Genomic DNA, 25,698 nt, shown 5'->3' on the forward strand with positions numbered 1-25,698 from the left:
GCACCTCATGGAACCTTCTCCAAAATAGACCACATAGTGGGTCACAAAGCGAGCCTCAACAGATACAAGAAGATTGAAATAATCCCATGTATCTTGTCTGATCACCATGGATTAAAGCTGGACCTCAACAATAACAGAAATAACAAAAAGCCTACACACACATGGAAACTGAACAACTTGTTACTAAATGACAGCTGGGTCAGGGAAGAAATAAAGAAAGAAATTAAAGTCTTTCTAGAAATCAATGAAAATGAAGACACAACATACCCGAACTTGTGGGACACAATGAAAGCAGTGCTAAGAGGAAAGTTCATAGCACTAAGTGCCTTCAAGAAGAAATTCGAGACAGCTCATTCAAGCACCCTAATGGCTCACTTAAAAACCCTAGAAAAAGAAGAAGCAGACACACCAAGAAGGAGTAGACGGCTGGAAATAATCAAACTCAGGGCTGAAATCAATCAATTGGAAACAAATAAAACAATTCAAAGAATCAATGAAACCAAGAGCTGGTTCTTTGAGAAAATCAACAAGATCGACAAACCCTTAGCCAGGCTAACTAAAAGGCAGAGACACCACCCAAATCAACAAAATCAGAAATGAAAAGGGGGATATAACTACAGACACTGAGGAAATCCAAACAATCATTAGGACTTACTTCAAAAGTCTATATGCCACAAAATTTGAAAATCTAAATGAAATGGACAATTTTCTTGATCGATTTGACTTACCAAAGCTGAACCAGGACCAGGTAAATCAACTAAATAAACCTATATCCCCCAAAGAAATAGAAGCGGTCATCAAAAGTCTCCCATCCAAAAAAAGCCCAGGACCAGATGGCTTCAGCGCAGAATTCTACCAGACCTTCAAAGAAGAGCTAACACCAATTCTCTTCAAACTATTCCACAAAATAGAAACAGAAGGAATATTACCAAATTCATTCTATGAAACCATAGTCACCTTGGTACCTAAACCTCACAAAGACTCAACAAAGAAAGAGAATTTCCGGCCAATCTCCCTTATGAACATTGATGCAAAAATACTTAATAAAATACTTGCAAACCGAATCCAAGAACACATCAAAGATATTATCCACTATGACCAAGTAGGCTTCATCCCAGGTATGCAGGGGTGGTTCAATATACGGAAATCCATCAATGTGATCCACCATATTAACAAACTGAAAGAAAAAAAACCACATGATAATCTCCCTAGATGCTGAAAAAGCCTTTGACAAAATCCAACATCCATTCATGTTCAAAGTATTGGAGAGATCAGGGATACAAGGCACATATCTAAACATAGTAAAGGCGATATACAGCAAGCCTATAGCCAACATCAAACTGAATGGAGAGAAACTTAAAGCAATCCCACTGAAATCAGGGACAAGACAAGGCTGCCCACTCTCTCCATATCTCTTCAACATAGTGTTGGAAGTCCTTGCTAGAGCAATAAGACAGTTGAAGGAGATCAAGGGGATACAAATTGGAAAGGAAGAAGTCAAATTATCACTATTTGCAGATGATATGATAGTATACGTGAGTGACCCCAAAAACTCTACCAGGGAACTCCTACAGCTGATAAACACCTTCAGCAAAGTGGCAGGATACAAAATTAACTCAAAAAAATCAGTAGCCCTCCTGTATACAAAAGACAAAAGGGCTGAGAAAGAACTTAAGGAAACAATACCCTTCACAATAGCCACAAATGACATAAGGTACCTCGGAGTAACCCTAACCAAGGAAGTCAAAGACTTGTATGAAAAAAATTTCAAATCTCTGAAGAAAGAATTAGAAGAAGATATGAGAAGATGGAAAGATCTCCCATGCTCATGGCTTGGTAGGATTAACATAGTAAAAATGGTCATCTTACCAAAAGCAATCTACAGATTCAATGCAATGCCCATCAAATTACCAACACAATTCTTTACAGACCTGGAAAGGAAAATTCTCAACTTCATATGGAATAACAAGAAACCCAGAATTGCTAAAACAATCCTCTACAATAAAAGATCTTCTGGAGGTATCTCCATCCCTGATCTTAAGTTGTACTATAGAGCAACAGTTTTAAAAACTGCATGGTACTGGCATAGAAACAGAATGGTGGATCAATGGAACCGAACAGAGGACCCAGAAATAAACCCACACACTTATGGACACCTGATCTTTGACAAAGACGCCAAAACCATACAATGGAAAAAAGATAGCATCTTCAACAAATGGTGCTGGTCTAACTGGATGTCTACATGTAGAAAAATGAAAATAGATCCATACTTGTCACCCTGCACAAAACTGAAGTCCAAGTGGATCAAAGACCTCAACATAAAACCAGACACATTAAATCTGCTTGAAAAAAAAGTGGGAAATACCCTAGAACTCATTGGTACAGGGGAAAACTTCCTGAACAGAACACCAACAGCACAGGCTCTAAGAGCAACAACCAATAAATGGGACCTCATGAAACTGAAAAGCTTCTGTAAAGCAAAGGACACCGTCATCAAAACAAAGCGACCACCTACAGATTGGGAAAGAATCTTCACCAACCCTTTATCTGACAGAGGACTCATATCCAGTATATATAAAGAACTAAAGAAGCTGAAAAGCAGCAAACCAAGTAATCCACTTAAAAAATGGGGAACAGAGCTAAACAGAGAATTCTCTGTAGAGGAATACCGAATGGCAGAGAAGCACTTAAAGAAATGCTCAACCTCACTAGCCATTAGGGAAATGCAAATCAAAACAACCCTGAGATTTCACCTTACACCCATGAGAATGGCCAAGATCAAAAACTCAAGTGACAACACATGCTGGAGAGGTTGTGGAGAAAGGGGAACCCTTCTGCACTGCTGGTGGGAATGTAAACTTGTACAACCACTCTGGAAATCAATCTGGCGCTTTCTCAGACAACTAGGAATAGCGCTTCCTCAAGATCCAGCCATACCACTACTGGGCATATATCCAAAAGAGACTCAAGTACACAAAAAGGACATTTGCTCAACCATGTTTGTAGCAGCTTTATTTGTAATAGCCAGAAGCTGGAAACAACCCAGATGCCCCTCAACTGAAGAATGGATGCAGAAATTGTGGTACATCTACACAATGGAATATTACTCAGCAATGAAAAATAAGGAAATCATGAAATTTGCAGGTAAATGGTGGGATCTGGAAAGGATCATCCTGAGTGAGTTGTCCCAGAAGCAAAAAGACACACATGGTATATACTCACTCATATAGACATACAACATAGGACAAACCCACTAAAACCTGTGCATCTAAAGAAACTAAGCAAGAGAGAGGACCCTAACTAAAACGTCCAATCCCCATCCAGAAAGGCAAAGAGGATGGACATCAGAAGAAGAAGATAACAGGAAACAACCTAGGAATCTACCACAGAAGGCCTCTGAAAGCCTCTGCCCTTCAGACTATCAAAGCAGATGCTGAGCCAGATGGGCAACTGTTGGGCAGGAGAACGGAATTTTAGGTAAGAACTGGGAAATAGTAAGAGCTGGAGAGGACAGGGTCTCCACAAGGAGAGCAACAGAACAAGAAAATTTGACCATAGGGAACTTCCCAGAGACTCATACTCCAACCAAGGACTATTCATGGAGATAACCTAGAACCCCTGCACAGATGTAGCCCAGGGCAGTTCAGAGTCCAATTGGGTTACATAGTAATGTGAAGAGGGACTGCCTCTGACATAATCTGATTGGCCTGCTCTTTGATCACCTCCCTCTGGGGGGGGGGGGGGGAGCAGCCTTACCAGGCCACAGTAGAGGACAATACAGCCACTTTTGATGTGAACTGACAGACTAAGATCAGAAAGGAGAGGAGAACCTCCCCTATTAGTGGACTTGGGGAGTGGCATGCAAGCAGAGGGAGGAGGGAGGGTGGGATTGGGAGGAGAGGAGGGAGGGTCTTATGGGGGGATGCAGAATGAATAAAGTGTAATTGATGAAAAATTTAAGAAAAAAGGGAAAAAAATAATTTAAGAACCTTAAATGACTTTCAAAATTGGAGGAAAACATGGAGTTAGTCAATTTACATGGAGCACGTCTCGCCCCTGGGGGCAATGGTCTCCTGAACCTACTCAGACCTCGGACACCACCACTGCTAGTTCTAGAACTGACGCAGGATGTTCCAACGAGGGGTTAAGCCTTCTCATAATATTTCCTATAAGCCCACACCTGTTTGTCTATATCCCCCATTTTTATTCATTATTAGCCAGATAGAGCCAAGTAATTGTGGTAATGATACTTGCTTTTTTTCCCAATGCTGGAATGCTAGTAAATTTAGGTATGCCCTGGTTACTCGCATGCCTCACTGGGTGCCTGTGCCCATTGATGCCCCTCACACTATGACTCTCTTCAGACAGAAAAGGGATCTTGGAACTACAGCCACCATTGTTACTACCATCTCATTGACGGCTGTTGGAGCTACCACCAGGGCATTAGCCATGAGTCATGCTGGGCAGACTGCTTAGACCCTGAATAATCATTTAGCCAATGTAGCTCATGCCTTAGTTGTACATAAAGGAATTAATGCTCAACTAAAAGGAAGCTTGATGGTGTTCAATCAGAGGATTGACCTCTTGCAGGAGCAAATTGATACCCTATGGCAAATCGCTCAACCTGGCTGTCAATGAAAGTATGCTGGACTTTGTGTCACTAGCATACAACATGAGAATTTTTCCTGTGCTGCAAATCTGTCTAAACAATTGTCGAGCTATATTTTAGGTAATTGGACTGGAGAATTCGATACTACGATGGAGCAGCTGAGAGTGGCCATTGTCACAGTAAATTCTACCGGAGTGGACACAGGACTAGCCACAGGATTATCAACATGGATTGCTGCAGCCATGAATCATCTGAAGGAATGGGCGGGCATGGGAGTGTTAGCAGGCCTTCTGGTGTTGGTCTCCTTGGTTTGCCTGTGGTATATATGCAAGATTAGAGTCTCACAACAGTGTGATGCAGCCATGATCATTGAGGCCTTTACAGCCATTGAAGCAGGACATTCTCCCCAAGCATGGTTGGATACCATAAAAAGCTAAAATGATACGCTCAGGATGCGAGGCTAAGCACTGCACTCAGGGTCAGCCGCTTTGGACCCAGAGAAGAGCATGTCTGATTGCATGTGGGTTGATGCCCCAGGTCCCGCCTCTGAGAAAAAGGTATCGGACGGGTCTGATGCTCTTTGGGTGGATGACACCTAAATGAACATCTGTACAAAGTCCCAATTTATTTCTAATATCAGAGATCAGACCTCTACTCTTGCCTGATGCGTCTAAAACAAAAAGGGGGAACTGTAGAGAGCTGCGGAATGCTATGCCTTAAAGATGGAGCTGGTTTCTGCCTTCCACCTTCCCGATGGTGAGTGCTCTCTGTCACGAACAACTCCACAATTGGCTAAGGCTGAGGATCTGGCTTGCTTCCATGTATGTGGACCTATCTGCATTGCCCCCGTGGCACGCCTGGGTTGGCTACCCAGAGGCTATTTAAGCTGTGGGCTGGCTTTCCCCGGGGTCCGAGGACTGTTCAATGTACCTGAATAAACTGCATTGAAAAAAAAAAAAAAAAAGTAAAACAAGGAGCATGTTTGCAAGGTGGTTTTAAATTGTGTTTTCCTAGGTTATAATCCTAATTAATCCCAAATAAATATATTTCTTATTCAGAACTGGGTTGATTTTTTTTTCGGTGAGTACATTAAACTATATAGTATGACAAATTTCACTTAGTCTGTTTTTCACTATTTACTTTTCATTTTTTAAACTTGTATTGATTCTCTGTGGGTTTCACATCATGCACCTTAATCCCACTCATCACTCCATCACCTCATATCCACCCTCTGTTCTTGCAACCTCCCTCCCAAAATAAAAACAAAAATAAATAAATAAAACAAAGCATAGAAAACATCTTGTGGAAGCTGCAATGTGTCACAGTATGTCCCACAGTGTACCCTCTGTCCACATATGGTTTGAGGTCTCCAGCTTCTGTGACACCACCAATACTGTCTCCTCATTGGGACTCCTATTATCCTATTGTTGCCCTGTGTCATGAACCTGTAGCTTTGGATAGCAGGACTGGCCCTTTCATGTGTACCAACAGTTCACAGATGATGTAGATAGTGGCATGGGCCAACCCAAAGCCTGGGTGTTAGCTGAGCTTGTCAGCCAAGTGCCTCTCCTTTATCCGCAATGCTGGAGTTCTCCAGCACTGCTCAGGCTAGGCCACCCAATGCCGCCATCGGCAGGAGGCAGGGTCGGTTCTCACAGTCATGCCGTCGCGGCCAGATCACTGGCACCCAGTCAAGGCACGGGGCCCACTCCCCCAAGTGCTGCAGCCTGCAAGGTGCTGAGCCAGCTTTCCCACTCTCACACCTTTGGGGCTGGCTTACCCCTGCTTTTGCCATCAGGGCCAGCTCCACCCAGGCAAGGTGTAGGGCCGGCTCTCCCACCAATGGGAAGCAAGACTAGCTCTCCCAATATTGGGGGGTAGGAGGAGGGGCAGAGCTCTCCAGATTACGGCAGGTGGACAGACTTGAGGGCGTGGAGGGCATCACCCCCGTACTCACACCTGGCAGAGGAGTCACCGGTGGGGCTAGCTCTCCCCTCGCTCTCACCCAACGGCTCACCTGTGCCCTGTCCACTAGGGCCAGCTCTACTGTGCTGCCCTCATGAGTTACAGGGCCTGCTCTCCCTGATTCTGTTGGTGGCCAGAGGTAGGACCAGCTGGTGGCGTGAGGGGCAGGACCACCTCTGCACATCCCCTTAGACATCCACGTGGCCCTAGGAGTCTACCTAGACCAGAGACATCCCCACTTAGTCTAGTGGTAATAGGAGCCATGGACATCAACATGGACCCCGCTGCTGCATGGCCACGGAGCCCAGACATGGCCTTCAGTGGCAGCAAAGGCAGGGACTTCGCCATGGCCTCAGGTGGTGGCCACCCTCACATCTGCAGTTCCAGCCCTTAACAAGGCTCACACTGTTCCACTTCTTTCTCTCCTATGTATCCACCACACACTGGCACATTATAGTGTCTCCTGCTGGAGTTGAGCCACGCTGCTGGCGCGCCTCTGGGTGACCTTCTCTGTCAGCGCTGCATGCTACGGCAGCAGGTGGGCCTCGAGGTATCTAAAGCCCACCCATGTGGCATGGCTGGTCTGGTCTGTGGACTTCTTCCCCCTTCCGCACCACAAGGCGTGGCAGCAGGAGGGCCTTTGTGTGTCGGCAGTCCACCAGAGCTATGAAACAGCCAGCAGATATCTGGGCATCTCCCCGAATCTGTGCTCCATGGCCTGGCAGTGGGCAGGTCTCTGGAATGTCTTCCCACACTGCTACTGGGTGACAGCAGGCAGGGCTCTGTGTATCTACTGCCCGTCTGTGGGATGCAGAGGAGGAAAGGTCGGTAGGCATCTTTCCCAGTCCATGCAATGTAACATGGAAGTCGGCAGCTCTCCGGATGTCTTCTGACTTGACTTTTAACCTCCAATGCCATCATCACAGCTTTGGGATACTGTGATGACCTCTTTGTCATTGACCTCAGCACAGCAGCCAGAGGTTCCAGCCCAAGGCAAGTCAGACATTTTTCTATTCTGTTTTAGAGTTTTGGTGAACCCCAGGGCTCGTGCCTGGTAGACATGTGTTCTACCTTTAATTAAAATTCTAAGCCTGGGAAGCAAGATAGTGGGCCCTGGAATGAAAATATGTGTGCCTAGAGACAGACTTTAAAGACAGTTTCTTTTCACAATATCGTTTTTCAAATCACTTGATAAGGATCAGGTGGAGGCAGTAAAATGGGTGATATCAAACAGAACTGTCTGGAAGCACTTATTTCCAATCGAAAATGGAGCTTTATCTATTGCTTATCGTAAATCTACATATTCTTCTCTCCCAGATAACTACACTTGCAAAGTACAGCTCACTTTGACATCCGACCAGCAGGACAATAGTGTGCTACCACCCTTCTGTGGACATCCCCTATGAACACACCAAAACTATCCCTCAGCCAGATCTTTTGCATAATAACGAAGAAACACACGAGCAAGTGCTAAACACCAAATTAGAAAAAAAAAAAAAAAAGCAAACAACTTGAGCAAGGACCCATAATAGAACAGCTCAGCAAGGTGTTCTTCACTACAAAGCATCACTGGCACCTGCTCAGACAGCATCACAGACGTCGTAAGAAACTGAATCCTCTGAAAGACAGGTGGCTGCTCTTGATTCCAGGAGCATCAAGGACATTTTGCTTTGTGTCTTATTTGCCAGTTGAGAAATTGTACATGGTGTATTCATTAAGATGTTATGTGGGAAAATAATAAATACTGTTTCATAAAAAAAATTCCAGGCTTGGCAAATTTAGTTTTATTGATCCATCCATAGGGAGGGGGTTCTGGCTCCCCTCCCTAAAGCCCTTCCCAAACTATTACATTCTATCTACTGTCTCCTTGTTAGGTAGATCAGTGAGATGTCAGCAGGCTTACAGGTCACTGAGGATAGTTTTCCCACCCTGAAAATTAACTGTTTCCAAAGGTAGAAACTAAAACTGGAGAATTTTGATTACTGGTGCCAAGTGTGGGATCTGAGGGTATCTCTGACCTTGGGTAGAGACATGACATCCTAAACTATCCAGATACAGGCCCCAGTCGGATTCTGCCCTCGGAGAAATCAATACATAGGAGTTCAAACAGTGTTTTGACAGCTGTGGGTAATTACTAGGAAACACAGGTGTAAGTGTTGTCAAAGTGACCGAAGAGCAGAAGAGGAGATGGGAATGAAGCCTACACAGCCTTACTAAACACTGAATGAACCTGCGCCAGGTGGTGGTGTGCCTTTAATCCTGTATTTGGCAGGCAGAGGCCGGCAGATCTCTGTGGCTTCCAGGCCAAACTGGTCTACAAAGCAAGCTCCAGGATACATAGTGAGAGCCTGTCTCAAAAGCAACACAAAACAAAACAACGACAAAAGTCAACAATCACCATCTGAAAGTATTTAACTGAAAACATTTACATACAGAATTTGAAATAAAACTTAATAGTAGGATTTAGGGTTTTGTTGTTGTGATTTTTTCAAGACAAGGTTTCTCTGGGTGACCCTGGTTATCCTGGAACTAGCTCTACAGACCATGCTGGCCTTGAACTCAGAGATATGCCTGCTTCTACCAAGTGCCAAGATGAAAGATGTGTGCCACCACCGACTGGCTAATAGGGTTGTTGTTATTTTTTGTTTTTTTTTTCCTATTTTGTTTTTGTTTCTTTAAGGAAACAACTGTCAAAAGGAGTAAAGGAGTTCTGTGGTATGTCAAACAGCACTTCATCGCTGGAACAACAGTAAGAGGAGTGAATTGAGAAATAAAAGTAGGCACCAGTTCAAGAGAGACTCCAGCTCCCACATTCTCCCTTTCTTCATAGTGCCCTGGAAGCAACTGGCACAGAGAAAGCCACAGCCCTTCTTCAGGCATGTCTGGAAATCAGGCTTGTTGGCTTAACCTAAATGCTTGATGAATGAAGCTGACAGCTACAACCCTCACACAAATGGGACTAAGATCAGGTGTATATATAGTTCAGAAAAGCACCAAAAAAAAAAAAAATTGTGGCAGTAAGCTGGATGTGAGCTGCATATTTGTAATTCCATGACTCCAAAAAAGGAGATAGAAGGCTCAAGAAGGAATTTCAGGATAGCTTGGGTTATATAATGAGATATGTGACCAGTGTCACATATTTAGTATATGTGACTGTTTAAAAAAAAAAAAAAAAAAAAGGATTTGGAGAGATGGCTCAAAGAACAATGGCTGTTCTGTTCTTCCTAAGGACCCAGGTTCAAAACCCAGGATCCAAATAGAGCTAAACAGAGAACTCTCTGTAGAGGAATATAGAATGGCAGAGAAGCATTTAAAGAAATGCTCAACCTCATTAGCCATTAAGGAAATGCAAATCAAAACAACCCTGAGATTTCACCTTACACCCATCAGAATGGCCAAGATCAAACACTCAAGTGACAACACATGCTAGAGAGGTTGTGGAAAAAGGGGAACCCTTCTCCACTGCTGGTGGGAATGTAAACTTGTACAACCACTCTGGAAATCAATCTGGCACTTTCTCAGACAACTAGGAATAGCGCTTCCTCAAGATCCAGCCATACCACTTCTAGGCATATATCCAAAAGGGGCTCAAGTACACAGTAAGGACATTTGCTCAACCATGTTTGTAGCAGCTTTATTTGTAATAGCCAGAAGCTGGAAACATCTCAGATGCCCCTCAACTGAAGAATGGATGCAGAAATTGTGGTACATCTACACAATGGAGTATTACTCAGCAATGGAAAATAAGGAAATCATGAAATTTGCAGGTAAATGGTGGGACCTGGAAAGGATCATCCTGAGTGAGCTGTCCCAGAAGCAGAAAGACACACACGGTATATACTCACTCACTCATATAAACATACAACATAGGATAAACCCACTAAAATCTGTACATCTAAACAAACTAAGCAAAAGAGAGGACTCTAACTAAAATGCTCAATCCCCATCCTGAAAGGCAAAGAGGATGGACATCAGAAGAAGAAAACAGGAAACAACCTAGGAACCTGCCACAGAGGACCTCTGAAAGGCTCTGCCCTGCAGACTATCAAAACAGATGCTGAGACTTATGGCCAACTGTCGGGCAGAGTGAATGAAATTTTATGTAAGAAGTGGGAAATAGTAAGAGCTGGAGAGGACAGGAACTCCACAAGGAGAGCAACAGAACAAGAAAATTTGAACGCAGGGAACTTCGCAGAGACTCATACTCCAACCAAGGACTATTCATGGAGATAACCTAGAACCCCTGCACAGATGTAGCCCATGGCAGTTCAGTGTCCAAGTGGGTTACATAGTAATGGGGACAGGTACTGTCTCTGACATGAACTGATTGGCCTGCTCTTTGATCAGCTCCCCCTGATGGGGGAGCAGCCTTACCAGGCCACAGAGGATGACAATGCACCCACTCCTAATGAGATCTGATAGACTAAGATCAGAAAGAAGGAGAAGAAGACCTCCCCATCAGTGGACTTGGGGAGGGGCATGCATGCAGAAAGGGGAGGAAGGGTGGGATGGGGAGGGGAGAAGGGAGGGGCTTATGGGGGGATACAAAGTGAATAAAGTGTAATTAATAATAATAATAAAAGAAAAAAACAAAAAACAAACCCAGGATCCATACAGCAGCTCATAACCATCTGTAACTTCAGCCCCAGGGAATCCAGCACCTGCAATTTCTGCAGCATCATGCAGATGAAGGTGCAACTTCTGCAGCATCATGCAGATGAAGTAAACAGATACACATGAAGACAAAACACCAATACATATAAAATATTTTTTAAATTAAATTTAAAAAGCTATGGCATTGGAAACAAACTGGCTGTGCTAGGTCTGATTTGGCTACGGATAAACTATAAAGCTACCTTAGAACAACTTTCTTCTTCTTCTTTTTTTTTTTAGGATTTATTTATTATTTATACAACTTTCTGCCTGCATTCCAGATCTTACTATAGATGATTATGAGCCACCATGTGGTTGATGGGAATTGAACTCAGGACCATTTGTAAGAACAGCCAGTGCTCTTAACCACTGAGCCATTTCTCCAGTCCCAACTTCTTCTTCTTTTGATGAGGAAAAGGAGGCAGTTTTCTACAAGGATGCTGTGATGATTTGAATAAGAATAGCCCCCATCCCTATATCCTAGCACTCCAGGAGGCAGAGGCAGAGGCAGGCCGGTCTACAAAGTGAGTGTAGGACAGCCAAAGCTACATAGAGAAACCCTGTCTGAAACAAAACAAAACAAAACAAAACAAAACAAAACAAAAAAACGGCTCATATATTTGAATGTTGGTCATCAGGGATGGCATTACTTAAAAAACATTAGAAGGTGTGTCTGTGGGAGAAGGTGTGTCGCCAAGGGTGGGCTTTGAGGTTTCAAAAGCTCAAGCCATTCCTGGTGTCTTCCTCTTCCTGCTGCCTACAGATTCAGATATAGACCTCTCAGCTACTTCTGCATCATCATGTCTGCTTGCGTGCTGCCATGCTCTCCACCATGCTGCGAATGGACTTGGAATGCTTTCTTCTCCAAGAGTTGAATGGTCAGGCTGTCTCTTCACAGCATTAGAATACTGCCTAAGACAGCTGCCACACCTACTCTGCATGGCTGTTTCCTTCTTTTGCTTGAAGCAGAGTAGCTGTGATGACTTGCATCAGATCTTCAAGAGATGAGGCTTATGAACATTCCCTCTTCTAAGCAAGAAGAAGGTCTGGGGTGCCTGAGATCCTCATGAGGCCCCTCCCTTCCAGAGATTCCCACATCACTGAGTAAAACGTTAAACTATTATGTGGCTTTGGTATCAGGATAATCGCTTCCCAAAAAAATTTTGGCAATATATCTAACTTTGAAATCAAGGCCTACTCCATGAAATGGAGCCCATACCTGATACTGCTGAAGTGACTAAGAGAGACTACATAGGTCATAGGCCTGGGGGGGGGAACCTATTATTCTACTAAGTGGACATAAAAAATGACTCCTAGTGAGACTCTGCTGTACCCAATAGTCAGTGTATCACTCAGTCCTCATCTGAGAAGCTTTTCCTTGCAGTAGATGGGAATTACACAGAGACCTACAATTACACAGTGTGCAGAGAGTGAGAGGCTTTGGAGTGCTCATTCTTGAATGGGATATCCTCATCAAAGTGTCCCCTCAAGGATTAGGAATCTATGTAGAAGAGGAGGCACAAAGATAATAGGTGCCAGAGGTGGTGGATGCTGTTAAGAATGCAGCATTTCCCTGATGCAGCAAAGCGAATGCACATGTGAACACATAGTGACTATACAAGTCAAGCAAGATAAAAGTTCAAGCATGGAGAAGGAAGTGGCACAAAGTCCTACTCCTAACCAAGAAACTTTTGCAAATAAAGCTGCTGGGAGAGGGAGAAATAAGTTTTCTTCAATGGAGTGACACCCTCGAGGGCAGGCCTTGAACTCACAGAGATGGGTGGACAAAGAATTGAATGTTGGGGAAACACACAAGACAGACACAGAGAAAGTGACAACTTTGTTGAAGCAAATGAACAGCTTCCTTGACCTGGGAGTAGGGTTCAGCTCTGACAGTCTGCTAACCACAGTCTAGGTTGGGTATTTTCTAGAACCACTAGGTCCTCTCCTTTCTACTATTGGTCCTGTTTAGATACCTACCCCCTTCTCAGTGCCTCTTTTTGCACTATCTTTTCAGAACAAGAATCCACCATCTAAGAGAGATTAGTCGTGATTTTCCTGTCTCTCTATGTCCCCAACACTCTCCTTCAGGGTCAGCTCGGAAAGAGAGCACTTGATTAGCAACTGCGAGCCCACCTATGAGTCTCTACTAACCCTCTCCCACTGTGTTAGGAAGTGTTCTTGGCCACGGCTGAGAATACTAGTCATGGATACAGACATAATATTTAGAAGGAAGTTTGACTACACATCTATCAAGAAAAACATGAATAGTAAATCCTCCCCAATCCTTTACCTCCCCAGGAGCAGGATCTTGACCAGGCCTCAGTAACAGGCATTTATTCCCTCCTTGGAGCAGGCCTCAATCCAATCGGAAATCAGTTGGCCACCCCCAAAGCAATCATGTTGATGTTGTCTGTGGGTACAGGAATAGGTTCATTTATTCTGCTAATGAAAGAATTAAAAGGCAGAAAAGAAGTGTTACTGGAAATCTTGAGGGGCCCCTCTATAGGCCTTGTGTGATACTGAGTAAATCATGGTTCCCTCTTGAAGGTTTCAGTCTCAATAATAAAAGAATTTAAGGCTGAACACAAGGGCTGGAGAGAGCACTTACTACTCTTGCAGAGGTCCTGAGTTCACTTCCCAGCACTCACATGGCAGCTCACACCATCTTAACTCTAGTTCCAGAGGATTCAACATTCTTCTGGCTTCTATGGGCATCAAGCACACAAGTAGTGCACAGACATATATTCAGGCAAAATATCTCTAAACTAAGGATTAAAAAAAAAAAAAAGGGCAGACATAAATGGAAGCTGAAGAACCAAAGAGACTCAAATGAAGCTTGAGAAAAACCACAGGAGAGCCAACCAAGGGAAAATGAAGAAGATAAGTTGGAGGTCAGCCACATGATTGCAGGCAGCCACATGATGGGGAGAGGAGATTTTGAAAAGTAGTAGGTGTGTGTGTGTGTGTGTGTGTGTGTCCCATTTTCAGTATGTATTCCTTGGTTGATGGACATCTAGACTGATTCAACAGAGGAGTAAGAAACTTGTATGTGCTAGTTAGTATCTGTCATAAGGTATAGAGCCCTTCCAGTAAATGCCCAGTATTAGTATAGCTGAGTTATATGACAGTTCTAGTTTTAGCTTTTTAAGAAATGTCTACACTGATTGTCATAGTGGTTGCATCAATTTACACTCCAACAGTAAATAAAGGTTGCTCTTTCCCCACTGGCCAGTATTTGCTGCCATTTGTTTTCTTTTTGCAAGAAATGCATTGCATTTATGAATTAACTAATTCATTTGGTGTGTCAAGGTGTGTGTGTGCATGAGTGTCGGGGCATGTAAGCAAAGGTCAGAGAACAAAGAATGAGAGTCAGTTCTTTCTTTTCACTATGTGGATGGCAGGGAATAAACTCAGGTCATCAGGCTTCATAAGTGACTTTAATCACTGAGCCATCTTACTGGCCCCATTTCCTTTCTTTGTGATGGAGAAGGAATCTCGAAATAGTTTTAATTTGCATTTTCCTGATGGCCAGTGATGTTGACCACTTTTGTCTTTCTTCTGTTCTTCCTATTCTGATCCACAATATATTTTATTTTAGAAAAATTAATGTGTACTTTGTTTTATTTTATCCAGATATAAATAATCACTACCTCTTAACAAATATTTCAGTCTGTTTAGTCAGTTGGTACAGCAAAGCTTGTTCACATGACAGTTACCAGGTGGTAGTCATGTAAAAAAAAATAATACAGAGGTGATTAAATCATTTTTGCTCTATTATATAGCAAAGAGAACCCAGGTGCATTTCTCAGTGTATCTAACAGATAACAGTTTTTCAAAATGATAATAGTTACTAAATATTCAATAGTATGCAGTATTTTAACAATAAAATTAATTTTAAATATATTACCTTAAGAATTAACATATAAAATGCACATCTTATGTTTTTATTGCTGTGATAAAGACCATTAACAAAAGCAGCTTGGGGAAGGAAGGTTGTATTTCATTTTACACTTCTGTGTAACAGTCCATTACCGAGGGACATAAAGACAGGAACTCAATGCAGGAACCTGGAGGCAGGAACTGAAGTAGATGCCATGGAGAAATGCTGCTTACCAGCTTGCTCCTAGGATTGCTCAGCTGTTCTCTTACACATCCAAGGACCCACAGTGGTCTGGGCCCTCCCACATCAATCATTAATCAAAATGTCCTACAAACTTGGCTACAAGCCATCTGAGAGAGGCATTCTCTCAACCAGGTTCCTTTCCCAGATAATTCTAGCTTGTATTAAGTTGTAATAAACAAAACAAAGGACAGCACAGCATTTTTTGTTGTTATGGACATTTTATTTATTTATTTTTTTTAATCAGTTACATTTTATTAACTCTGTATCCCAGCCGTGTCCCGATCCCTCATTCCCTCCCAGTCCCTCCCTCCCTCCCTCATCTCCACCGTGCCCCTTTCCAAGTCCACTGATAGGGGGGACCTCCTCCCCATTCATCTGATCCTATTTTATCAGGTATCTTCAGGACTGGCTGCAAAGCCCTCCTCTGTGGCCTAACAGGACTGCTCCTCCCTTCGGGGGTGGGGAGACCAAAGAGCCAGTCATTGAGTTCCTGTTAGAAATAGTCCTTGTTCCCCTCACTTTGGGAAACCAATTGGTTACTGAGCTACCACAGGCTACATCTGAGCGGAGGTTCTAGGTTATATCCATACATGGTCCTTGGTTGAATGTCAGTCTCAGAAAAGACCCTGTGCCCAGATATATTTGGTCCTTGTGGAGCTCCTATCCTTTCCCCATCAGACTAACTCCCCTGCTTTCTTATGATTCCCTGTACTCTGCCAAAGGTTTGGTCATGAGTCTTTGCTTTGAAAACACTGCTAGTTAGAGTCTTTCAGATGCGCTCAGTAGACTCCTGTCATACGTTCAATGCACATCCCATCTGTCTTTCTAAACGAGGATTGATCATCTTACCCCATGTCTGCTCAATTGATTATCTTTTTTAGGTGTATAGATTTCATTATGTTTATCATATCTTATAGGTCTATATAAGTGAGTATATCCCATGTTTGTCTTTCTCCTTCTGGGATATTTCACTCAGAATGATCTTTTCTAGATCCTACCATTTGCCTGCAAATTTCATGATTTCCTCATTTTGATTGCTGAGTAGTATTCCATTGTATAAAAATACCACAATTTCTGTACCCATTCCTCCGTTGAGGGACATCTGGGTTGTTTCCAGGTTCTGGCTATTACAAATAGAGCTGCTATAAACATGGTTGAGCAAGTGTCCTTTTTGTGTACTTGAACAAACTTTGGGTATATACCTAGCAGTGGTATAGCTGGGTCTGGAGGAAGCACTATTCCTATTTGTCTTAGAAAGCGCCAGATAGCTTTCCAGAGTGGTTGTACCAGTTTACATTCCCACCAGCAGTGGAGGAGGGTTCCCCTTTCTCCACAACCTCTCCAGCATGTGTTATCGCTTGAGTTTTTCATCTTGGCCATTCTGATGGGTGTAAGGTGATATCTCAGGGTCGTTTTGATTTGCATTTCCCTGATGGCTAATGAGGATGAGCATTTCTTTAAGTGTTTTTCTGCCATTCGATATTCCTCTGTCAAGAATTCTCTGTTTAGCTCTGTTCCCCATTTTTTAATTGGATTACTTGGATTGCTGCTTTTCAGCTTCTTTAGTTCTTTGTATATACTGGATATTAGTCCTCTGTCAGGGTTAGTGAAGATTCTTTCCCAATCTGTAGGCAGTCGTTTTGTTTTGATGACGGTATCCTTTGCTTTACAGAAACTTTTCAGTTTCATGAGGTCCCATTTATTGATTGTTGCTCTTAGAGCCTGTGCTGTTGGTGTTCTGTTCAGGAAGTTGTCTCCTGTGCCAATGAGTTCTAGGCTGTTCCCCACTTTTTTTTCCAATTGATTTAGGGTATCTGGTTTTATGTTGAGGTCCTTGATCCACTTTGACTTTAGTTTTGTGCAGGGTGATAAATATGGATCTATTTTCATTTTTCTGCATGTAGACATCCAGTTGGTCCAGCACCATTTGTTGAAGATGCTGTCTTTTTTCCATTGAATGGATTTGGCTTCTTTGTCAAATATCGAGTATTCATAGGTGTGTGGATTTATTTCTGGGTCTTCTATGCGGTTCCATTGATCCTCCTTTCTGCTTCTATGCCAATACCATGCAGTTTTTATTACTGTTGCCCTGTAGTACAGCTTGAGATCAGGAATGGAGATACCTCCAGATGATCTGTTGTTGTACAGGATCGTTTTGGAGATTCTGGGTTTTTTGTTTCTCCATATGAAGCTGAGAATCTTTTTTTCAAGGTCTGTAAAGAATTGAGTTGGTATTTTGATGGGAATTGCATTGAATCTGTAGATTGCTTTTGGCAGTATGGCCATTTTCACAATGTTAATCCTACCAATCCATGAGCACGGGAGATCTTTCCATCTTTTGATATCTTCTTCGATTTCTTTCTTCAGAGACTTGAAGTTTTTCTCAAACAGGTTTTTCACTTGCTTGGTTAGAGTCACACCAAGGTACTTTATGTTATTAGTGGCTATTGTGAAGGGTGTTGTTTCCCTAATTTCTTTCTCAGCCTTTTTGTCTTTGGTATATAGGAGGGCTTCTGATTTTTTTGAGTTGATTTTGTATCCTGCCACTTTGCTGAAGGTGTTTATCAGCTGAAGGAGTTCTCTGGTTGAATTTTTGGGGTCGCTCATGTATACTATCATATCATCTGCAAATAGGGACACTTTGACCTCTTCCTTTCCGATTTGTATCCCCTTGATCTCCTTTAGTTGTCTTATTGCTCTGGCTAGGACTTCAAGTACTATGTTGAAGAGATATGGGGACAATGGACAGCCTTGTTTTGTCCCTGATTTCAGTGGGATTGATTTAAGTTTCTCTCCATTGAGTTTGATGTTAGCTATAGGCTTGCTATATATTGCCTTTACTATGTTTAGGTATGTGCCTTGTATCCCTGATCTCTCCAAGATTTTAAACATGAATGGGTGTTGGACTTTGTCAAATGCTTTTTCCGCATCTAAGGAGGAAGATGATCATGTGGTTTTCTCCTTCAGTTTGTTTATGTAGTGGATTACATTGATGGATTTCCGTATGTTGAACCACCCTTGCATGCCTGGGATGAAGCCTACTTGGTCATGGTGGATGATATCTTTGATGTGTTCTTGGATTCGGTTTGCAAGTATTTTATTGAGTATTTTTGCGTCAATGTTCATAAGAGAGATAGGACTGAAGTTCTCTTTTTTTGTGGGTCTTTGTGTGGTTTAGGTATTAAGGTGACTGTGGCTTCGTAGAATGAGTTTGGTAGTGTTCCTTCTGTTTCTATTTTGTGGAATAGCTTGAGGAGAATTGGAGTTAGCACTTCTTTGAAGGTTTTGTAGAATTCTGCGCTGAAGCCATCTGGTCCAGGGCTTTTTTTGGAGGGGAGACTGTTAATGACTGCTTCGATTTCCTTGGGAGATATAGGGCTATTCAGTCTTTCTACCTGATCTTGACTTAGTTTTGGTAGATGGAATCTTTCAAGAAAATTATCCATTTCATTTAGATTCTCAAATTTTGTGGCATATAGGCTTTTGTAGTATGACCTAATAATCGTTTGGATTTCCTCAATGTCTGTGGTTATGTCCCCATTTTCATTTCTGATTTTGCTGATCTGGATAGTTTCTCTCTGCTTTTTAGTTAGTTTGGCTAAGGGTTTGTCTATCTTGTTGATTTTCTCAAAGAACCAGCTTTTTTGTTTCATTGATTCTTTGGATAGTTTTATTTGTTTCTAGTTGATTGATTTCAGCCCTTAGTTTGATTATTTCCACCCGTCTGCTCCTCTTGGGTGTATCTGCTTCTTTTTTTTCTAGGGTTTTCAGTTGGGCCATTAAGTTGTTTGTATGTGATGTTACGAATTTCTTCTTGCAGGCACTTAGTGCTATAAATTTTCCTCTGAGCACTGCTTTCAGTGTGTCCCATAAATTTGGGTATGTTGTGCCTTCCTTTTCATTGAATTCTAGGAAGTCTTTAATTTCTTTCTTTATTTCTTCCTTAACCCAGCTATCATTGAGTAGTAAGTTGTTCAGTTTCCATGTGCGTGTCGGCTTTTTGTTGTTTCTGTTGTTGTTGATGTCTAGCTTTAGTCCATGGTGGTCAGATAGTATACAAGGGATTATTTCAATCCTTTTGTATCTGTTGAGGCTTGCTTTGTGGCCCACTATATGGTCTATTTTGGAAAAGGTTCCATGCGATGCTGAAAAGAAGGTGTACTCTTTTGAGTTTGGGTGAAATGATCTGTAGACGTCTATTAGGTCCATTTGATTTAGGGATTCTCTGAGTGCTTTTATTTCTCTATTTGGTGTCTGTCTAGTTGATCTGTCCCTTGGTGAGAGTGGAGTGTTGAAGTCTCCCACTATTAAGGTATTAGGATCAATGTATGATTTAAGCTTTAATAATGTTTCATTTACGAATGTCGGTGCTCTTGTATTTGGGGCATAGATATTCAAGATTGTGATGTCCTCTTGGTGGATTTTTCCTTTGATGAGAATATAGTGGCCCTCCTTATCTTTTTTGATTAACTTGGGTTGAAAGTCTATTTTATTAGATATTAGGATGGCTACTCCAGCTTGTTTTCTGGAACCATTTGCTTGAAAAACAGTTTTCCAGCCCTTTACTCTGAGGTAGTGTTTGTCTTTGTTGCATAGGTGTGTTTCTTGGATGCAACAGAATGTTGGATCCTGTTTCCTTAACCATTCTGTTAGCCTGTGTCTTTTTATTGGTGAGTTGAGTCCATTGATATTGATAGATAATAGTGACCAATGCATGTTAGTTCCTTTTGTAATGGAGTCGATGATCTAACCCTGTTTCATTGCTTGTTTTCTTTTCATTTTTGTTGGGACATTATCTGTATGCCCTGTTTTCTTGGGTGAATTTGTTTTCATTGGATTGGAGTTTTCCTTCTAGTATCTTCTGTAGGGATGGTTTGCTGTGTAGATATTGTGTAAATTTAGTTTTGTCATGGAATATTTTGTTTTCTCCATCTATGTTGATTAAAAGCTTTGCAAGGTATAGTAGTCTGGGTTGACATTTGTGATCTCTTAGAGTCTCCATGATACTTGCCCAGGCCCTTCTGGCTTTCATAGTTTCTGATGAGAAGTCCGGTGTGATTCTGATAGGTCTACCTTCATATGTTACTTGGCCTTTTTCCCTTGCTGCTTTTAATATCTTTTCTTTGTTCTGTAGATTTAGTGTTTTGACTATGATGTGACATGATGTGTTTCTTTTCTGGTCTAGTCTATTTGGAGTTCTGTAGGCCTCTTGTATATTTATGGACATCTCTTTCTTTAAGTTGGGAAAATTTTCTTCTATGATTTTCTTGAAAATATTTTCTGGACCTTGGAGTCTCGAGTCTTCTTTTTTGTGAATTCCTATTATTCTTAGATTTTGTCTTTTCATAGCATCCTTGATTTCTTGGATATTTTGTGATTGGAACTTTTCTGATTTTACTTTTTCTTTGAGAGAAGTATCCATTTCTGCAAGTGTGACTTCAGCTCCAGAGATTCTTTCTTCCATCTCTTGTATTCTGTTGGTGATGCTTACTTTCGTGGTTCCTGATCTTTTCTCCAAGTTCTCCAGCTCAAGGGTTTTCTCATTTTGTGTTTTCTTTATTGATTCTAATTCTGTTTTCATGCCTTGCACCATTTCTTTCATGTGTTTGAATTTGGATTCCTGTCTCTCTACGATGGCCTCTATTTCTTTTTTCATTTCCTTCTTATATGCCACTAATTTTTCCTCTACTTGTGTATCTATTTGTTTGGCTATGTTTGCCTGTGTTTCTTTAAGGATATTGTCTATTTCTTCTTTCTTTGCCTCCAATTGACTGGCCATGTCTTTGAAAGACTTGTTCATTTCCTCCTTATGAGCCTCAAATAATTGGGCAAGCATGGCTTTAAAATCATTTTCCTGTGCTTCTGCTGAATTGGAGTATCCATCGATTTTGGGGTTTGCTGGTGAAGTCATGATGTCCTGATTGATGTTGGAAGTGTTCTTTCGCCTACCCCTGGCCATTGGCTTATCTGAAACCTTCCCTGTTTGTTTTTGGATTCTGCAGATCAGACTGGTGCTGTCTCTCTCTGGTATCTGGAGAGTTCTTCAGGAAGCTGAGCACTCTCAGCGTGTGCTGAGGACTAGCTGTACCTGTGGGAGGAAAGTACGCAGGTGCAAATGGGGTAAATGCAAGCGTGTGCGCGCGCGCGCGTGTGTGTGTGTGTGTGTGTGTGTGTCTGTGTGTGTCTGTGTGTGTAAGTGTGCGTGGGTGAGTTTCTCGAGGGACAGAGTGATGGCTAATGTTGAACCCTTGAGTGTGTGGGAGGGGCTCTGCACTGTATATGTCACAGGTGCTAATGATGATCGCAGCGCAATTCCTGGCATTAACTGTCTTAACTCCTCAATCAGGCCCACAGGGCAGGAACTTCAATGTCCCTAGTGCCCCTCTGTTTCCCAAAGTGGGTATGTGGGTGGGAGGGGGGTTCGATGCCTGGCTTCTGATTTAGAAGGACCCAGGATCTGGGGGATTCTCAAGGGTGCACTCACTTACAGGCAGGTCTCTTGGCAGAGATCGTGGTATCCGGGGCTCTCTGCTCTCTGGTTTGGCCCTGCTTCTTTGATGTGTTCCGCCAGTTCTGTGCTGCTGTCACTGCCAGGTTCTGAGGTCTTGCTGCAGCTGGAGATTTCAGGGTGGTCACTTCAGCAGGGATGGGGTAACCAGGCTCTCTGTTCTCTGGTTTGGCCCTGGTTAGTCTTAAACTGGAGGGCTGTGGTGCCCTGCCAGTTCAGTGCTGCTCCGCTGCCACGTCCTGCTGTAACTGGAGACTGGGTTGCTAGTCCCAATGCTTTCTGGGAAGTCCTGGGATCTCTTTGTTGTGCTCTCCAAGCTTGGGAGGCCCAGCGCCTGGTGTGTCCAGGTTGTATGACGTTTCTGCCTGGTTTTGGTGAGTATATAGCGTATTCTCTGTCACTGTGGGATTGGGCGGGCCGTACCGTCAGTGATGGCGATCCTGCGGAGCTAGTATGGTGTCTAGCAGATTCGCGCCCTGGGATGATGGTGTAGCCACTGCGTGAATCTGGGACTCCGGGACACGTACTGCTGGCTTTTGTCTGCCGCTAAAGTGCTTGGGGCTCTGTCTCAGTGGCTGTATACCCCGGGCAGTTAGGTCTGCGCTGAGAAAGATGAGTCCGCTGTGCCGAGGAGGAAGGAGGTCTGGGGGAAGGGAGTGCCGCAAGAACAAAAAATCGTTTCTCTCCTTCCCCAAGCAAGTCTCCGGGTGACCGGAGGCCGAAGTTTTCACCTCCTGCGATGTTCCCTGTTGTTCAGAAAGCCTCGCTGTGGTGTTCCTGGGTTGGGGGTCCTTCCATTCTCCAACTCAGAAGATTATGTATCCCACCGCTCAGAAACTGTGTGTGCTAGTCGCCATCTTGGCTCCGCCCCCTCTGTTATGGACATTTTTAAATTAAAATATAATCACATCATTACCTCCTTCCTTTCCTCGCTCCAACTACTCCCTTGTCACCTCTCAAATCCATGGCCTTCTTTTTACACACACATACATGCACACTTTGGGTGTTTTTAGTGGCAACAACTTTCTCTCCTCCTGAAGGCTGCCTCTTGATTGGCAGCTTCTTTTGCTGTATGGAGATTTTTTAAGTTCATAGAGTCTCAATTGTCAGTTGTTGGCTTTATTTACCAAGTGACTGTGACTAGACCCCTAATTAGAAAGTCTTTATGCTTATATCTTGTCCACTCCATGGATGGCCTGAAACTTGATATATAAACTCATAAAGATTCACCTGCCTCTGCCTCCATAGGGCTGTGATTCAAAGTCGATACCACCACTCCTGGCCTAAATATTGGATTTTGTCAAAGAACTATTCTGCATATATTAAGTGTATGATATCTATTTTTGAGTAATTTATGTATTGAATTCCATTTATTAATTTATGTATGTTGAACCATCCTTGTATCTCAGGAAAGAGGCCAATCTAATTACGGCGATGATCATTTCATTTGCAAGTATTAAAATTTTGGGTTTTTTTTTTATCTATGTTCATTGGGATGTTAGTCTAATTTTCTCTTTGTTTTCTTTCTGTTATTGAATTTTAGGAATTTTTATATTTCTTTCTTGATTTCTTTAATGACCCAATCATCATTAGATAGTGTGCTCTTTAATTTCTACAAGTTTGTTGGTTCTTTTGCTGCTAATGTCTAGCTGGTCAGAGAGAATATTAGTATTTCAGTTTCCCTATATTTGTTGATACTTAGTAAGTCTCATGGGCTGCTGAGAAAAATGTGTACTCTGTAGTGTTTGCATAGAATCTACAAATGTGTTTAAGTACACTTAATCCATGGTGACATTTAATGTCAACATTTCTCTTTTATTTTTGGTGTAAATGAACTACTGGTAAAACTGGGGTACTGGCATTACCTATTGATTACTGTGTTGGGCTAATTTGTTAAAACAATAGTACTTATTTTATGAAATTGGGAATACCTGTGTTCGGTGTGCATATACTTAAAATTGTAATGTCTCCTTCACAAATTATTCCATCAATCAGGATGACATAATCTTTATTACTTCTGCTCTAGTTTGAAGCCCATTTTGTCAGATATTAGAATAGTGGTATGTGGTGGCTTGAATGTCTCCCATATTACTGGACATTTGAATGTGTGGCCCCACTTGGCAGTGCTTTTGGGGAGGCTTAAGTGGTAGGAGCTTGATAGCAGGCTTTGAGATCTTAAAGACTTACACTATTCCTTGTAGTAACATTTTTAAAAAAAATCTGGAATTTTGATTTCTTAAAAGCCTACAGAACTAGGAGCTTGAGAGATAACTGAGTGGTTAAGAGCACTGTCTACTCTTCCAAAGGATCCAGGTTTAATTCCCAGAACCATACACAAGCACACACATACAAGCCGTCAGAACATCAAAGTACATAAAATTAAAAATAATTTAAAAAATTTAAAAAGAAAGTTTTATTATTTTTTTCAAACAGTTATTGTAAGAATATGCTTTCATGTTAATCCTAGGTGTAGGGATGTGGGGCTGCCTTGGATTAACCGCAGCAGCTGACAATGATTTGCCTTGCGCTCCAGCAGAAGTGTGGTTTTACCAGTGGCAGATAATTTCTGCAACTGTTTGATGTTTGTAATTCTGGGAACTTTTCAGAGAGTATATATATTTAATGGCCCTGAAAGGAGGGGGGTTGTCAGTGGTTGTTGGTTGTTTAGGGAGGTTAGTTGTGTACAGCTATAGTCAAAGAGAAACAAAAGAAATTAGATTCAGGGATTCTCCAAATTCCTCTCTCCTATCATTGTTTCTCTCCTATCTAGTGTTAGTGAAACCAGGGAATAAAGGGTGGGAAAAAGAATCCACAAAGTAACAATGACTGGCTACACATACTATATACCTCCTCCTTGAAGTTCGAGGTGTGGCTTCTCAGCTTGCTGTTTCAGCTATATTTGCCACCTCTGTTCTGCCATCAGCGATTATAACCCTCTGGAACAGTAAGCCTAAATAAACTTCTTTGTTGCATCAATTACAGTATTTTATCACAGAAACACAAATAATACATGATCCCTGCTTGTTTAATGGTTCCATTTGTTTAAATAGTAAACATTCAACACCAGACACATCTAGGTCCTATGTATTTTCATACTTTTAGAATGAGCTTGTCATATTCTATTTTCAACAATTCCCTCCCCCACCACACACAAAATCTGATTTTGAAATGTACTGATTTCAACTGATTGTATAAATGAGCTAGAAGGCAAACTTTAATGTTAAAATTGGAATTTTTGTCTACAACTTTTAAGTTTTTCAAAGCAGTATTAATAATCTTCAGGAGAGGCTCTGTATAACTTTACACTTGCACTTAAATGTAAATGTTTGGGGACACCACTGTGATATTTTAAATCTTTAGTTCTCAGTTTCTTATTGATAGTATTGGGAAACATACTGTGATTTATTATTTTTTTATGCTGTGGAACAAATGGCACAGTAGGCAAACACTCTACCTCTGAGCTATATCCTCAGCCCTACTCAGCTTTCTGAGATACTCTATCACACTGCTTTACAAGATTTGAATGAGGTTATGTTACTCAGCTCAGGGTGCTATAACAAAACACCACAAGTCGAGTGGCTTCACCAACAAACAGAGCTCAAGGCCAGAATGTCTCGAGCTTTGTTTCTGGCTGTTGTTTATTGCCTGAGGGCTGTGAGGGACCATCTACTCCATGCCCCTGTTCTAGCTTTCTGTGACAGCTGGCAATAATTGGTCATCTGTCTTCAAATGGTCTCCTTGGGCCTGAGTCTCCACATGACTATCTTATAAGCAGTAGTTACCCTAAGGTACCATCACCTCATTTTAACTAATTATATTTGTCAAATTAGATTACAT

The 25,698-nt window shown here is 42.1% G+C and overlaps 1 pseudogene; it reads left to right on the forward strand.

Moving 5' to 3' along the window:
* Positions 1–6,189: 6,189 nt before the first annotated feature.
* On the forward strand, positions 6,190–8,312 carry LOC110544659 (large ribosomal subunit protein mL42-like; annotated as a pseudogene).
* Positions 8,313–25,698: the final 17,386 nt, after the last annotated feature.

The sequence above is a fragment of the Meriones unguiculatus genome, chromosome 1 (genome assembly GCF_030254825.1).
Source record: "Meriones unguiculatus strain TT.TT164.6M chromosome 1, Bangor_MerUng_6.1, whole genome shotgun sequence".
Classification (NCBI taxonomy): domain Eukaryota; kingdom Metazoa; phylum Chordata; class Mammalia; order Rodentia; family Muridae; genus Meriones; species Meriones unguiculatus.